General features: G+C 35.1%; 1 protein-coding gene and 1 non-coding gene across 5 annotated transcripts in view; both read left to right on the plus strand.

The window, feature by feature from the left end:
• FHIT (fragile histidine triad diadenosine triphosphatase) overlaps positions 1-14712 on the plus strand; it is a 1463343-nt gene that overhangs the window by 138773 nt on the left and 1309858 nt on the right. The window lies entirely within an intron of this gene.
• Positions 13683-13813, plus strand: LOC119043421 (U11 spliceosomal RNA). Its single transcript, XR_005081402.2, has one exon. It is a non-coding gene; the product is annotated as a U11 spliceosomal RNA (small nuclear RNA).

The raw sequence follows: 14712 nt of genomic DNA on the forward strand, positions 1-14712 counted from the left end.
CCAGGTTTGTCACACTCTGAAGAAAAATGACACCCTTAAGCTCTGCTTTGTAATATGAAGCTGTGGTTCCATCCCAAAGATATTATATTTCTGGTTTATTGTTTTTTTAATATGTTGACTATGGAAATAGGATGGGGATAGCATTATGCTTTTTGGAAGTTTAATACTCCATTGACTTAATTTTATTATTCCATCTTTTATGAAGATTATATTGTTTCAGGAAGGTCGGGGTCAGGCAGGCAGGGCACATGTTTAGGTAAATTGTCCTGGGAGGGCCTCTTCAAGGAGGTGACACAAACTGAGACAGAATGATAAAAGTGAGACAGTTGTGCAGAGATGAGGGACAAGGTGTTCCAGGGAGAAGGAAGATCAAATTGGGGAAGTAGTGGTTTGATAATGAGCTTGGTGAAGTTAGAAGAACAGAAAGATACCCCCTGGCTATAGAGTAGTGAGCAAGGGACTGAGTGTTAATGGGTAATTAGAGGGAAGGCTGAGGCTGGGTCATTTAGGATCTTATAAGATATAGTTGGGAATGTGGGTTTATTAAAAGTTGTTAGCAGTTTCAGAGGAGAGGAATAATATGCTTGAGTTTATATTATAAAAGATGGATTTATGCTTCTAATAATGGCAGAGTAGCCAATAATCTCACAGAACAACTGGAAAAACTACACAAAATAAAGATAAAATATGACTTTGAAGGCACTGAAAAGTTAGCAAGGCAGCCAGGACTTGAGGGGCCAGAATCCTGGAGAGAGGAAGTGCACTAAGGGACCTGAAAATTCTCACTCTTTTTCTCTTCGAAGCATTTGCAGATTTGTAAATTATAAAGCTCTGAGAGCTGAAAAGCCCAATAGAAAGCAGCAGTTAAGATGTATGGAAGTTGAGCAGAGATTTTCATAGTCCTAGAAATGCAAAAATCTAAGATTAAGTGATAGAAAGCCAAGCAGTACATAAAAAACCTATGTTACTACAACATTGCATATATTATAGAAATGAGAGGGATAACATTGAAAAATCAAGTGATGTCATAATTCAAAAAGAAAAAAAACATGTGATCATCTTACTAGATAGATGCAGATAAGCATTTGATAACATCTAACATTTAATCCTGGCAAAAAACTTTTAGCGAATTAGGAAAAAAGTAAACATTCTTAATAAAAAAATATCTATTAAAAAAGCCTGACAGCAAACATCATACTTAAGTGAAATATTGAGAGCCTTGCTCTGAAATTAGGCAAGAGAAAATGGGGACTGTTTTCCCCACTTCTGTGCAGCCTGTACAGGAGGTCCTAGTGAATGCAGTGAAGTTAGAAAAAGAAGAGTGATATAAAAATTGAAAATAAGTCCTGGTTGGGTAGCTCAGTTGGTTAGAGCAATGTCACTATATGCCAAGGTTATGGGTTTGATCCCAGGTCAGGGCACTTGCAAGCACCAACCAATGTATACATAGATAAGTGGAACAACACATTAACATATGTCTCTCTCTCCCTCTCTCTTTTTCTCTCCCCCGCTCTCTCTTTAAAATCAATTTTAAAATGTTAAAAAAACATTGGAAATAAAACTATAAAGTTATATTATTTGCAGGAGATATAATAATGTAAATTCAATAAATGAATTTAGCAAGGTTACTGAATACAAAGTCAATATTAAAAATTTTGATTGCACTTTTACATATATCAGCAACAAAGAAATTTTAAAACATTTTTAATTGATTTATTTGCCTATTTCTTAAAATTTTAATTGTTGATCAGGTACAGTTTTCTGTCTTTTACTCCCATACCAGCCAACAAACCGATCACTCCCCACCTCCCTCCCATTTCCACCCCCCGCTAGTTTTTGTCCACATGTCCTTTATAATTGTTCCTGTAAACCCTACCCCTTTTCCTCTGAAATTCCCTGGAAATTCCCTTCCCTCTTTCCTCTGGTCACTGTCAGCCTGTTCTCTATTTCAGTGTCTTTGGTTATATTTTGCTTGTTTGTTTGTTTTGTTGTTTAGGTTCCTGTTTAAAGGTGAGATCATATGGTATTTGTCTTTTACTGCCTGGCTTATTTCACTTTGCATAATGCTTTCCAGATCCATCCATGCAGTTCAAAGTGTAGGAGCTCCTTTTTTCTTTCTGCTGGATAGAATTCCACTGTGTAAATATACCATAGTTTTTGGATCCATTCATTTACTGATGGGCACCTAGGTTGCTTCCAGCACTTGGCTATTGTAATCTGCTGCTATGAACATTGGGGTATGTAGCTTCTCTTGGATTGGTATTTCAGGGTTCTTAGGATATACTCCTAGCAGTGGAATTACTGGGTCAAAAGGCAAATCTATTTTTAATTTTCTGAGAAAATTCCATATTGCTTTCCATAGTGATCATACCAGTCTGCAATCCCACTAACAGTGCACTACAGTTCCCTTTTCTCCACATCCTCTCCAACACTTGTTGGTTGTTGTTTTGTTTATGATGACCATTCTGACTGGTGTGAAGTGCTATCTCATTGTGGTTATAATTTGCATCTCTCTGATAGCTAGAGATATTGAGCATTTTTTCATGTGTGTCTGGATCCTCTGTATGTCCTCCTTGGAGAAGTGTCTGTTCAAGTCCTTTGCTCATTTTTTAATTGGGTTGCTTGTCTTCATAGAGTGCATTCATGTAAGTTTTTTTTTATATATTTTGGAAATTAACCCCTTTTCTCAGGTATCATTGGCAAATATGTTTTTCCATATGGTTGGTTCTCTTTTCATTTAATACTGTTTTCTTTTTTAATTTTTATTTTTTAATTATTTTTCAACTACAGTATTCTGTCTTTTACTCCCCTGTCATATACCTTTTACTCCTTCTGTCATATACCCCCTGTGCCCCCACCTCCCTCCCCTTTCCACCCCCCCTTAGTTGTTGTCCATGTGTCCTTTATACTAGTTCCTATAAATCCTTCCCCTTTTTCCCCTGAAATTCCCTCCCCTCTCCCCTCTGGTCGCTGTCCCCCTGTTCTCAATTTCAGTGTCATTGTTTTTCTTTTGCTTGCTTGTTTTTTGTTGTTAATACTGTTTTCTTTAGCCATGCAGAAACTTTTTATTTTGATGAGATCCCATTTGTTTATTCTTTCCTTTATGTCCTTTGCTCTAGGAGACATATCAGTAAAAATGTTGCTGTGTGAAATATCTGAGATTTTCCTGCCTATATTCTCCTCTAGGACTTTAATGGTGTCATGGTTTATGTTTACATTTTTTATCCACCTTGAATTAATTTTTGTGTATGGTGTAAGTTGGTGCTTGAGTTTCATTTTTTTTGCACGTAGCTGTCCAGTTCTCCCAACACCATTTGTTGAAGAGGCTATTTTTACTCCATTTTATGTTGCTGCCCCCTTTGTCAAATATTAATTGACCATAGAGACTTGGGTTTATTTCTGGGCTCTCTGTTCTGTTCCATTGGTCTATGTGCCTGTTTTTATGCCAGTACAAGGCTGCTTTGATTACAGTAGCCTTGTAATACAGTTTGGTATCAGGTATTGTGATCCCTCCTACTTTACTCTTCTTTCTTAAAATTGCAGAAGTTATTTGGGTCATTTATAGTTCCATATAAATTTTTAAAGTGTTTGTTATATATCTGTGAAATATGCCACTGGTACTTAATAGGGACTACATTGAATCTATAAATTCATTTGGGGAGTATGGATATTTTGGTGATATTAATTCTTCAGGTACATGAACACGGTATATGTTTCCATTTGTTTGTGTCTTCCTTGATTTCTTTCTTCAATGTTGTGTAGTTTTTTGCATACAGGTCTTTTATCTCTTTGGTTAGGTTTATTCCTAGGTATTTTATTTTATTTTTTGCTATATCAAATGGGATTTTGTTCTTCATTTCTGCTTCTGCTCTTTCATTCTTGGTATACAAAAATGCCTTTGATTTCTGGATATTTACTTTGTATGCTGCTGTTTTGCCAAGTTAATTTATTAGGTCAAGCAGTTTTTTTTTTTTTCTGAGTCTATAGGATTTTCTATGTGTACTATCATGTCATTTGCAAACAATGACAGTTTTGTTTCCTCCTTCCTGATTTGGAAACCTTTTATTTCACTTTCTTCTCTGATTGCTGTGGCTGGGACTTGCAATACTAAGTTGAATAGAAGTGGTGAAAGTGGACGACCTTGTCTTGTTCCTGATCTTAGTGGAAAAGGTTTCAGTCTTTGCCTATTGTGTATGATGTTAACTGTAGTTCTCTCATATATGGCTTTTATTATGTTGAGCCATGCTCCCTTTATTCCCACTTTGCTGAATATTTTTTATCATAAATGGGTGCTGTATCTTATCAAATGCTTTTTTCACATCTATTTATATGATCATGTATTTTTTATCTTTGCTTTTGTTTATGTGGTGTATTACATTTACTGATTTCTGAATATTGTACCATCCTTGCATCCCTAGGATGAATCCCATTTGGTCATGATGTATGATCTTTTTAATGTATTGTTGAATACAGTTTACCAATATTTTGTTGAGAATTTTAGCATCTAATGTTCATCAGTGATATTGACCTGAAGTTTTCTTTCTTTGCTGTGTCTTTATCTGGTTTTGGGATTAGGATGATTCTGGCTTCATAAAAAGAGTTTGAGAGTAGTCGTCTATCATTTTGGATTTTTTGGAATAGTCTGTGAAGGATAGGGGTTAGTTCTTCCTTAAATGCTTTGTAGAATTCTCCTGTGAAACCATCTGGTCCAGGGCTTTTGTGTGATGGGAGTTTTTTGATTACTGCTTCAATTTCTTCTGCTGTTATTGGTCTGTTCAGGCTTTCTGCTTCTTCTTCATTGAGTTTTGGAAGATTATATTTTTCTAGAAATGTATCCATTTCACCTAGGTTTTCAAATGTCTTGGCATACAGTTCTTCATAGTAATCTCTTACAATCCTTTGTATTTCTGTGGTATCCGTTGTAATCTCTCCTCTTTCATTTCTGATTGTGTTTATTTGGGTCCTCTCTCTTTTTTTTCTTGATGAGCCTGCTTAAAGGCTTGTTGATTTTGTTTATCTTTTCAAAGAACCAGCTCCTGGTTTCATTGATCCTTAGAATTGCGCTTTTTGTCTATATGACATTTAATTCTGCTCTGATCTTGGTTATTTACTTCCTTCTACTTGATCTGGGCTGTCTTTGTTGTTGTTCCTTGAGTTATTGTAGGCATAGGGCAAGGTTGTTTGTTTGAAATGTTTCTATCTATTTTAGGCAGGCCTGTATCACTATGAACTTCCCTCTCAGGATTGCCTTTGCTGTGTCCCATAAGTTTTGGGTTGTTGTGAGTTCATTTTCATTTGTTTCCAAAAACTTTTTGATGTCTTCCCTAAGTTCATTCTTGACCCATTCTTGTTTAATAGCATGCTATTCAATCTCCATGATTTTGGGTGTTAGGGTTTTTTTTCTTTGGAGTTGGTTTCTAGTTTCAGTCCCTGGTGATCCAAGAAAATACTTGGTATGATTTCAATTTTCTTGAATTTGTTGATGCTTGTTTGGGTCCTATATGTGACCTATTTTTGTAAATGTTCCATGTACATTTGAAAAGAATGTGCATTTGTCTTCTTTGGGATGGAAGGCTGTGTATATATCAGTTAAGTCCATTTCATCTAGAGCATTGTTCAATGCCATAATATCTTTGTTAATATTTTGTTTTGAAGATCTGTCCATTTTTCAGTCCTCTAAAATTTTCTTTATGTATTTGAGTGCTCTTATGTTGGGTGCATATATATTTACAATGTTTATGTCTTCTTGGTGGATTCTTCCCTTGCGTATCATGAAGTGACCTTCTGGGTCTCTTTTTATGGCCCTTTTTTTGAAGAGTATTTTGTCTGATATTAGTATTGCTACCCTGGTTTTATTTTTCTTATCCGTTTGCTTGGAAAATTTGTTTCCTGCCCTTCACTTTCAATCTGTGTAGGTCTTTTATACTGAGGTGGGTCTCAAAATTTTAAAATGTTACATTCAAAATGCATCCAGCAATATATAAAAAGTATTATAAACTATGGAGAAATTGTATTCCAGACATTGTAAGGTGGTACAACTAGGTATCTATATCTAAAAGTACCCTATGTTATGTATGAAATTAACTTGAAATATATTACAGACCAAAATATAAGCACTAAAATTATAAGACATCTAGATTAGAACCTGAAGAAAGTTCTTATGACCTTAGTCAAATATTTTTGAACTACATCACCAAAACCAAGACCTCTGAAAGAAAAATGATAAATTAAATATTATAAATATAAAAGCTTGAGTTCTTTAAAAAACACTATTAAAAGATGAAGACAAGCCACAGAATGGGATAGTATATTTGCAAATCATATCTGACAAAACATTTATCACATATATAAAAAACTCTTACAAGTCAGTAGTAAAAAGACAAACCAAAGCATATATATTCATAGCAAATAAGCACATGAAAAGATGTTCATTATTACCATATTAAAACCCTAATGAGATATTAATTCATACCCACTAGCATGGCTAAAGTAAAAAAGACAGGCAGGCTATAAGAAGGGTTGGTGAGGATATGGACAAATTGCTGGCATGAATGTAAGTGGTAGAGCCACTTTGGAAAGCAGTTTGGCAGTTTTTGTGGAAGTTCAACATATACTTATATGATTTAGCAGTTCTAGTTCTAGGATCGAAGTAAAACTCATAGAGAATCTATGTCTATACAAAGACTCATATGTGAACATTCATAGCAATATTAATATTGGTCCCAGGCCTGAAGCAATCCACATAACTATAAACTGAAAATGGGTAAAGAAAAATTGGTGTATTTATGTAAACCAGTTTTATGGAACAATATAAAGAAATGAACTGCTGATACATGGGATATACTTAAAAACATTATGGTAAGTGAAAGAATATAATGCAAAAGATTATATCCTTTATGATTTGATTTTTAAGAAATTTCTAGAAAAGGCAAAACTATAGAGATGAAGAGCGAATCATTTGTTGCCTGGTATAGGAATGGGGATTAGCTGCAAGTGGGCATGAGGTTACTTTTTAGGTGGATAGACATATTCTAGAACTAGATTTTGGTTATGGTTGCATGGATGTTTAATTTACTAAAAGTCATTAAACATTTTAAATGGGTAAATTTCATAGTATATAAATTCTACTGTAATAAAAATCTTCTTTAAAAGTTGCCATTTAAAGTAGGTTAAAATATTATAAGTGGGAATAAATCTTAACAAAAGATGTGTTAGATCTTTACAGAGAAAAGTATACAATATTACTGAGAGAAATTAAAGAGGACATAAATACATGGAAGGACATAATATATTCGTGGAATGGGTGGCCCAATATGAAAGAGGTCTGTTCTCTCCAAATTTATTTCTGAATACAGTGTAACTCCAACCAGAATACCAGAATGCGTAGGGCAAGAACAGGCAAGATAATTGAAAAAGAATCAGAATAAAGTTGGCAGATGCAAATTATCATATATCCATATATTATAAAGCTACAATAATTAGGACAGTGTGCTATTGCACAGGATAAACAAATAGTGCAATGGAACAGAGAACACAGAAATAGAGCCATCCATGTAGGAACATTTGATTTTAGAAAGATGCCCAGTGCAAAGCATGAGGAAGTGATGAATCTTTTCTGTAAATGGTGCTGAGAAATTTGGGTTTTCATGTGGGGAAAAATTAATTTAAACTCCTTTCTCACACCATAAGCAAGATAAATTTCAGTTGGCTTATTAATCTGAATGTGAGAGATAAAATTGTAAGGTGTCTAGAAGACAACATAGTAAAATATCTTTGTGGTTTTGGTCTTGCCAAATATTGCTTAAACAGGTCATACACACACACAAATTCTAACCAAGAAGTGGTATTTATAATAGCCAAAAAATTAGAAGTGACTCAAATGTCAATCAACTGATGAATGGATAGATTAAGGTGATATATACATACAATGGAGTATTACTCAACAAGAAAAAGAAATGAAGTACTAATATGCAGTATAACATAGAGGAGCCTTGAAAACATTATGCTAACTGGAAGAAACCTGTCAAAAAGACTATAGATTACATAATTCAATACATGTGAAATGTCCAGAATATACAATTCAATAGACAGAGAAAGAGGATTAGTACTTACTTAGGGCTTGGTGATGGTGAGGAAGTTGGAAGGAATGGGAAGTGGCAGCTGGTGGGTATAAGGTTTGTTTTTTGGGTGACTTGACTATTTTAAAATTAGATTAAAGCAATTATTGAGCAACCCTGTGAAAATACTAAAAGGTTGTGAATTATATACTTTAAATGGGTGAATTGGATGGTATGTGAATTGTATCTCAATAAAATTATTTTTTAAACATAGCAAAAGTTGAAAAGATAAATATATTAGACTACATTAAAGTGAAAAGGTTTCATATCAAGGATACCATTAAGGGAGATAAAGGGCAATCCACAGAATGGGAAATGATAATTGCAGATATATGTATGACAACGGATGTACATTCAGACTATATAAGTATCCTCTACAAATCAATAAGAACAAAAGGTAACCCATGGAAAAATGGGCAATGGATTTGAACAAGCTCTTCACAAGAGGATATCCATATGGCTAATGAGCATATGAAAAATGTTTTATCAAATTTAGTCATCATGGAAATGCAAAATAAAGGGACAGAGATAATAATACACACACCTAAAAATGGTTAAACTGAAAAAAGACTGATGATGCCAAGTGTTGACAAAGATATGAAGCAACTGGAATTCTCATACAGCGCCAAGGTGTTGAAAATTAATACAGTGACTTTAGAAAACTGGCAATGTCTATTGAAGGTGAATAATGATGTGCCTTATGGCTGTGCATTTCTATTAGACATATACTTAAAACTGTGAGAATGTCTGTAGCACCACTATTTTTAATAGACCTTAAAGTGGAACTTAATGTGAATGGCCATCAACAGTACAATGAATAAATAAATGGTATATTCCTACAATGAAGTATTTATAAACTAAATAAGATAAATCAATTATTTTCACTTGTACTAACAAGAATGAACCTCACTAACAAAAGTTAGACACAAAAGTGTATGTACTATATGATACCATTTACATAAATTCTAAACCATGTAAAACTTATTCATGTTTTTAGAGGTCAAGATAATGGTTACCTTTGGGATGGAGCATGGGTAATTAATTGAGAGAGGGTAAGAAGTGTGTTTATGGGGTGCTGGTAATGTTTCATCTCTTGATTTGAGTGTTGGTAAATTCTCCATAATTGATGTAATTTTTTGTCTGTATGTTACATTTAAATAAGTAAGATTTTTGGAGAATAGATTGAAGTAGTGGAAAATGAAGCCAGGATTCAGGAATTTCTAATGATTACAAAGCAGACAGATTTGAGAGGCAGTAGAAAGTAGTCTGGTCATGACTTGCTGATTAATTCAATATAGGAGCCTTATGGGTTGAATAGTTTTGCTCCCAAAAGATGTTTGAAATCCTAACCTCCATTGTCATGCAGTGTGATCTTATTGGAAATGTGGTCATTGAAGATATAGTTAGTTAAAATAAGATGAGGTCATACTGGAATAGGATGGGCCCTTAATATGAAATGACTGGTGTCCTTATAGGAAAAGAGACACAGATTCATGAGGGGAGAATGTGACAGAGATGAAGTTTGGGTAATGCAGTTAGTTGCAAGCGAAGAAATGTCAAGGAATGATAGTCACCAGAAGAACTGAGGAGGAGACAAGAAAGGATTCTTCTTAGAGTTTTGGAGGAAACATGGCCCTGCTGGTGCCTTGATTTAATATTTATGATCTCTAGAACTGTGACACAACATATTTCTCTCCTTTAAGTCACCCATTTTGTGGCATTTTGTTACATCAGTACTAGCAAACTAATACAGGGAGAATGGAAAGGTAAAATGAATACCTGTTTTCAATATCCTAGTGGATGGAGCACTGAATTGACCAAACTGAATTTTTAACATGGACCATCAAAGCAACATTTAAACATTTAATTATGGGTACAATGATGTTTTTAGAAGATTGGGTACCTCAAGAGAGTGGTTTTTTTTTTCTCCTCATTTTACTATAAGCCAGGAATTCACCAAAACCTCCTTGTCCAGTCAGGAATATATCTTGTCAAAGCATTTTGGAGCAGGATTACACCATCCCTAACAATTGTTTGGAAGAATGGCAGCACAGGCGCAGGTCAGTGTTAGCCGTGAGCATGTCCCTTCTTGTTTTTTCCAACTCGTGGGCACAGATGGAAGTGGAACCCTGGAGACACAGCCTCTATTTTATTATGCTCCTGAAAATCTGAACAAGGAAGCGGGGTTACTGCAAATTTGTCACATTTCCCTTTCTGTTTCTCAATTCTGAGTAATAGGATATTTGTTAAGGTCTGTATTCTTTTCATCTTTTCAGGGGCAGCAGGAGAAGGTACCGTGTCAGAGGCTGCTCTCCAGGCCACCATGAAAGGGAGAGGCACCAAAGTCTTTCTAAGTCTGGGTTTCTGTGTCTTCCTCTTTTTGCAGTGGGGCTTTGACAAGGCCTGCTTCCTGTTAGAGCAGATTTTATTCAGGGCCTGCATGTGAATTCAAATAAACTTTCTCATTGTTTTTTTTCCTGCTGAGACAGTGGGAATGTTGGGACATTGGTGGGAAACGCCCCACTAATCCATCACTTTCAAAGGTGTCTGAGCTCGTTGTTAGCTCCAGAAGAAAAATAACGGGGTCTAATCAAGTACCTTAAATAACTGATATGATTAGAAGAAAGGTGAATGGATTTCGTAAACTTATTGATACTAAATTCTACTTGCAGTTAGTCTTGAACATAAATTTCATGAAGTTATATGTAAATGTACTCATTAGTGCACTGTAATATTGAACATTTATTTTGTCTCTGGGCAATTTTTCTTTTCTTAGCACAAAAGCTATTACTACTGTTATTAAGAATAGTAATTGATTTTCCATTTTTTTAAAGTTGGATTTTCCCCCTAGTTCCATTTTATCTCTGCATTTTCGCCATGCATTCCAATAATATTTTCCTAAGGCTTGTAAAAGAATTACATTATGCTCTAATAATTCCGAGGGCAAAGGGGAGGTAGGGCATGTGGTGTTACTGGAGAAGCTATTTTAAACTCTAGTGGACCTAGGAAACAGACCTCAGAATGACAAATTGAAGGGTTTCGTGCCAAGGATTTGATTATATTATGTGTGATTTCATCTGAATATCATTGATCTTATTTTGTAATTAAATGCTTTGATGAAGCCCTAACTAAATACTGCTAGAATCAAAATATGGTTTTATTAAAAGTATTTAAAACTTACAAATCAGCCATATAGATTAGTTGTGATATGGATGCTTTATGTGTTCTTTCAAATGATCGTTTGATTTCTACGCTGGTATAAATTCATTTAAGAAAAAAAGGAAATACTTTAAGTTTTTAATTAAAATTTTTATTTATTTCAAGTGATTACTATTTTTGCTGGACATGTTCCATCCTCACAATAAACTTTTTAGGGGAAAAATAAAAATATTTTGTATATTTTATTTTATAGGAGAATATATAATTTTGTGAATGGAAATACAGTATTATGTAGCCTGAAGGGCAAGTGCATGAACTTTTCTTTGCTATTATGTGAATCCATTATTTTTAAAACGTTTTCAGGGCTCAACTGAAGACAAAATGAGCACCAAGCATGTGTATAATCATATATGTGGGGGGTGTGAGTGTGTGTTTAACAATGTGACTTTCACACCATCAAATGCAATGGGCACAGGACATTTGGAAACCATTTACTTGTAACAAAATGAGGAGGAGATACTTTTCAGATTAAAAAAATACATACCCATTTTCACTATTGTGAAAGAAAACATTTTAGCCTTTGTGATTCAGGATGCCCATCAGGTAACGGTTTTTTGGGTTTTTTTGGTGAATGTATTCTTCCTGCTAGTTCCATCCTGTGGTAGGTAATCAGGCTATTACCCACATTTATTTAAGTCTGCTTACAGAAAGCCAGAAATACAGTGATGTTCTCAATGTGAGGTAGATTGTATAGTTTGGATATAGATGGTTTGGGAAAACACATTGGCTATTTATACTTTAATTTATTTAGTAAGATCTCTCTTAAGCCCCTAAGGCAGTAAGTATATTTGTTAAGATGAAGGTGGTAGACTCTCAGCTATCAGCCTCAATTGAAATCTCAGTTGTAGTACGTACCAGTTTGTGTGACTGCCAGCAACTTTTCCAACTTCTGTGTGCCTGAGTTTTTTCATATGTCATAAGGAGAAAATTATGATATTCTATAGAGCTGTGGGGATGATTTAAAACATTTAGAGGATTGAGAACAGTGCCTGGCACCTAGTGAGAACTCATTATTAAAATTGAAAAAAAATTGAATATGGCCAACTCTTTGTTTCCTCACCTGGTCTGTAGTAACCATTTTGACTTTTATATTTGGGGAAAGGAGATGGAAGAAAGTGTTTTAAAAATTATATGCATATATTAGTATTATATTTAGAAATACAGACTTAATACTCATTTTAAGGAAATCAGTAAGTGACAAAACTTCTTTAGCTACTATTGTATTATTTTGCACTTTTAACAATGTGGCTGTGAGTGAATTAGGAATGTTGTTTAGACTATATAAAAAGCTGTTGATAGTTTTTTCAGCTTTTATGAACATTATTATTGGGTTAAAGTCAGATCTTCATGGAGTTTGCAGCTCAGTTCCCAGAGTTACTTAATAAAAATATTATCAGAGAAAATAAGCTGTATGGTAACACCTAAGTAATGATCAGTCTTTAAACTGACTAGAATGATGTCATTCTAATTTGTGTGTGGAGGATGGGGTAAAAGGTGAGGGTAGGAGTAGAGGAGAGGGGGTGGTTACTTAATAGTAACAGTGACTATAGGTTCCTGTAAATGCTCTCCATTCATTCTTCATAGAAGTCATAGGGAGAAAGGTACTGCCCCTTTTTTTGCAGGGAAGAAAAAGGAAACTCAGTGTCTTGATGGAGAGTGCACCATAAAATAGGAACAACTAATACCCTGTCTATTGTTTATCCCACTGAGATTTTCTGCCTCTCTGGTTATAGTGATGGGTGATAAAAATTAATTAGAAGCTGGAATCTGATTTTAAGATGGGATGTCAGACACATATATCAAGTTGTTAGGTTAGCTGCAAAGCATAACCTGGGATTTATATATTGAGAAGTCATAATAAATCTGTCTGTTATGAAAATCAGATTACCCAGTGTTGCATGCTAATGGCTTATTGTCCCGTGGAATTGTGGTCTATACCAACTGCCCGCTGGCCCTGCTTTTCTCTGACTTGCTGTCCCCCTTGACCAACTAGTGATTCCAGTCTTCTTGCTCAGCAAAGTGCCTACTTTAATAAATGCTTCTGGGCTTTTATATAGAGATGTTTCCCCCTGGACTACAGCAGCAACCTCCTATAGCTCTTTGACTCATTATTCTCAGCAATAACCAATCAATCCATCAATCATGCAATTCACTAAACTAACAATTACTTCTAAGATATTTTTCAGTGCCTGTTTTGTGCCAGGCTGTTTGCAAGGTGCTGGGAATCTAACGAAGATAGTGCTTGCTTTCACTGAGGGCAGGGATGGAGGAGAGGGATAAGAAAACTTGTCACACGTTATGAGATGGGTAAAATGTAGCCTACGAAGAGTGCAGACTTAAAAAGAAAACACAGGCTTTTGTCATGAGTGGCACATGTAGGGCAGCTTGATTATTCTATGTGCAGAATCAACATCAAAAGATTTGGGAAATGTAACTTTGGTATCCAGGCAGCTGGTGGTTGTTGATCTTGTGCCTGTTTGGGGGGCAGAGGGAGAGAAAGAATGAAGACTTCTGTGCTTCTGTACCTGTGTTCAACCTGGGCCATTGACCTCCAGCTCCAGTCACCTCAATCTCACCTGTCCAAACTCATACATTCTTCCAAGTCCAATTTAGTGTCAGAGGGAGCCTTTCTTTGATTTACTCCAGACAGAATTAATCCTGCCTTAAATGTGGTCTTTCTAAAGTGTGGCTGTCTTCATTCATTCTAACATTTAACAAATGTTTACTGGCTCTGGATGGTGTTCCAGGTGTGTGACAGTGATCAACAAACCAAAGTGCCTGTCTGCATGGAATATGGTCTAGCCCAGGTTCTTTTACTAGCCATTTGTATCTCTGTCATTCATGCCTTGACTAAGCCATTTTGAAAGGCTATTATTTTTTTCTACCAATACTACCTCTTGTGGCTGATGAATTCTGGAAGCTTATCCTCTGTATGGAAAAGTGCTTTGTAAATAAAAAAAAACATTTAAGGGTCTCCCACTCTGCTTCTATTGTCCTTGGCTTATCTCTGTTGTAGGTATTATTGGTCTGATGTGGCAGATAATCTGTGAACCTGGTGTAGAAACCTGGCAGTGTCTGAATCTCAGATTTTGCACTTGTTAGCTGTGTAACCTTAGGCAAATTACTTAGTCTTTCTATAGCTCACTTTTCTTATCTATAAATGAAGATGATATTAGCATCTTGATCAGATGACACTTATGAGGCATTAAATGAAAATATGTAAAGTACTCAGCACAATTCTTAGCACATAGTATGCATACAATGACAGCCATTACTAACTCATCATGTCATTGCTATCATATTTATAACAATTATTATTTTCACCAGAGTGTCTCCCTGTTAGATTCAAAACTTGAACAATGGGAAAACCATATCT

The sequence above is a fragment of the Artibeus jamaicensis genome, unplaced genomic scaffold (assembly GCF_021234435.1).
Source record: "Artibeus jamaicensis isolate MK-2021 breed Jamaican fruit bat unplaced genomic scaffold, CSHL_Jam_final contig_519, whole genome shotgun sequence".
Taxonomy (NCBI): domain Eukaryota; kingdom Metazoa; phylum Chordata; class Mammalia; order Chiroptera; family Phyllostomidae; genus Artibeus; species Artibeus jamaicensis.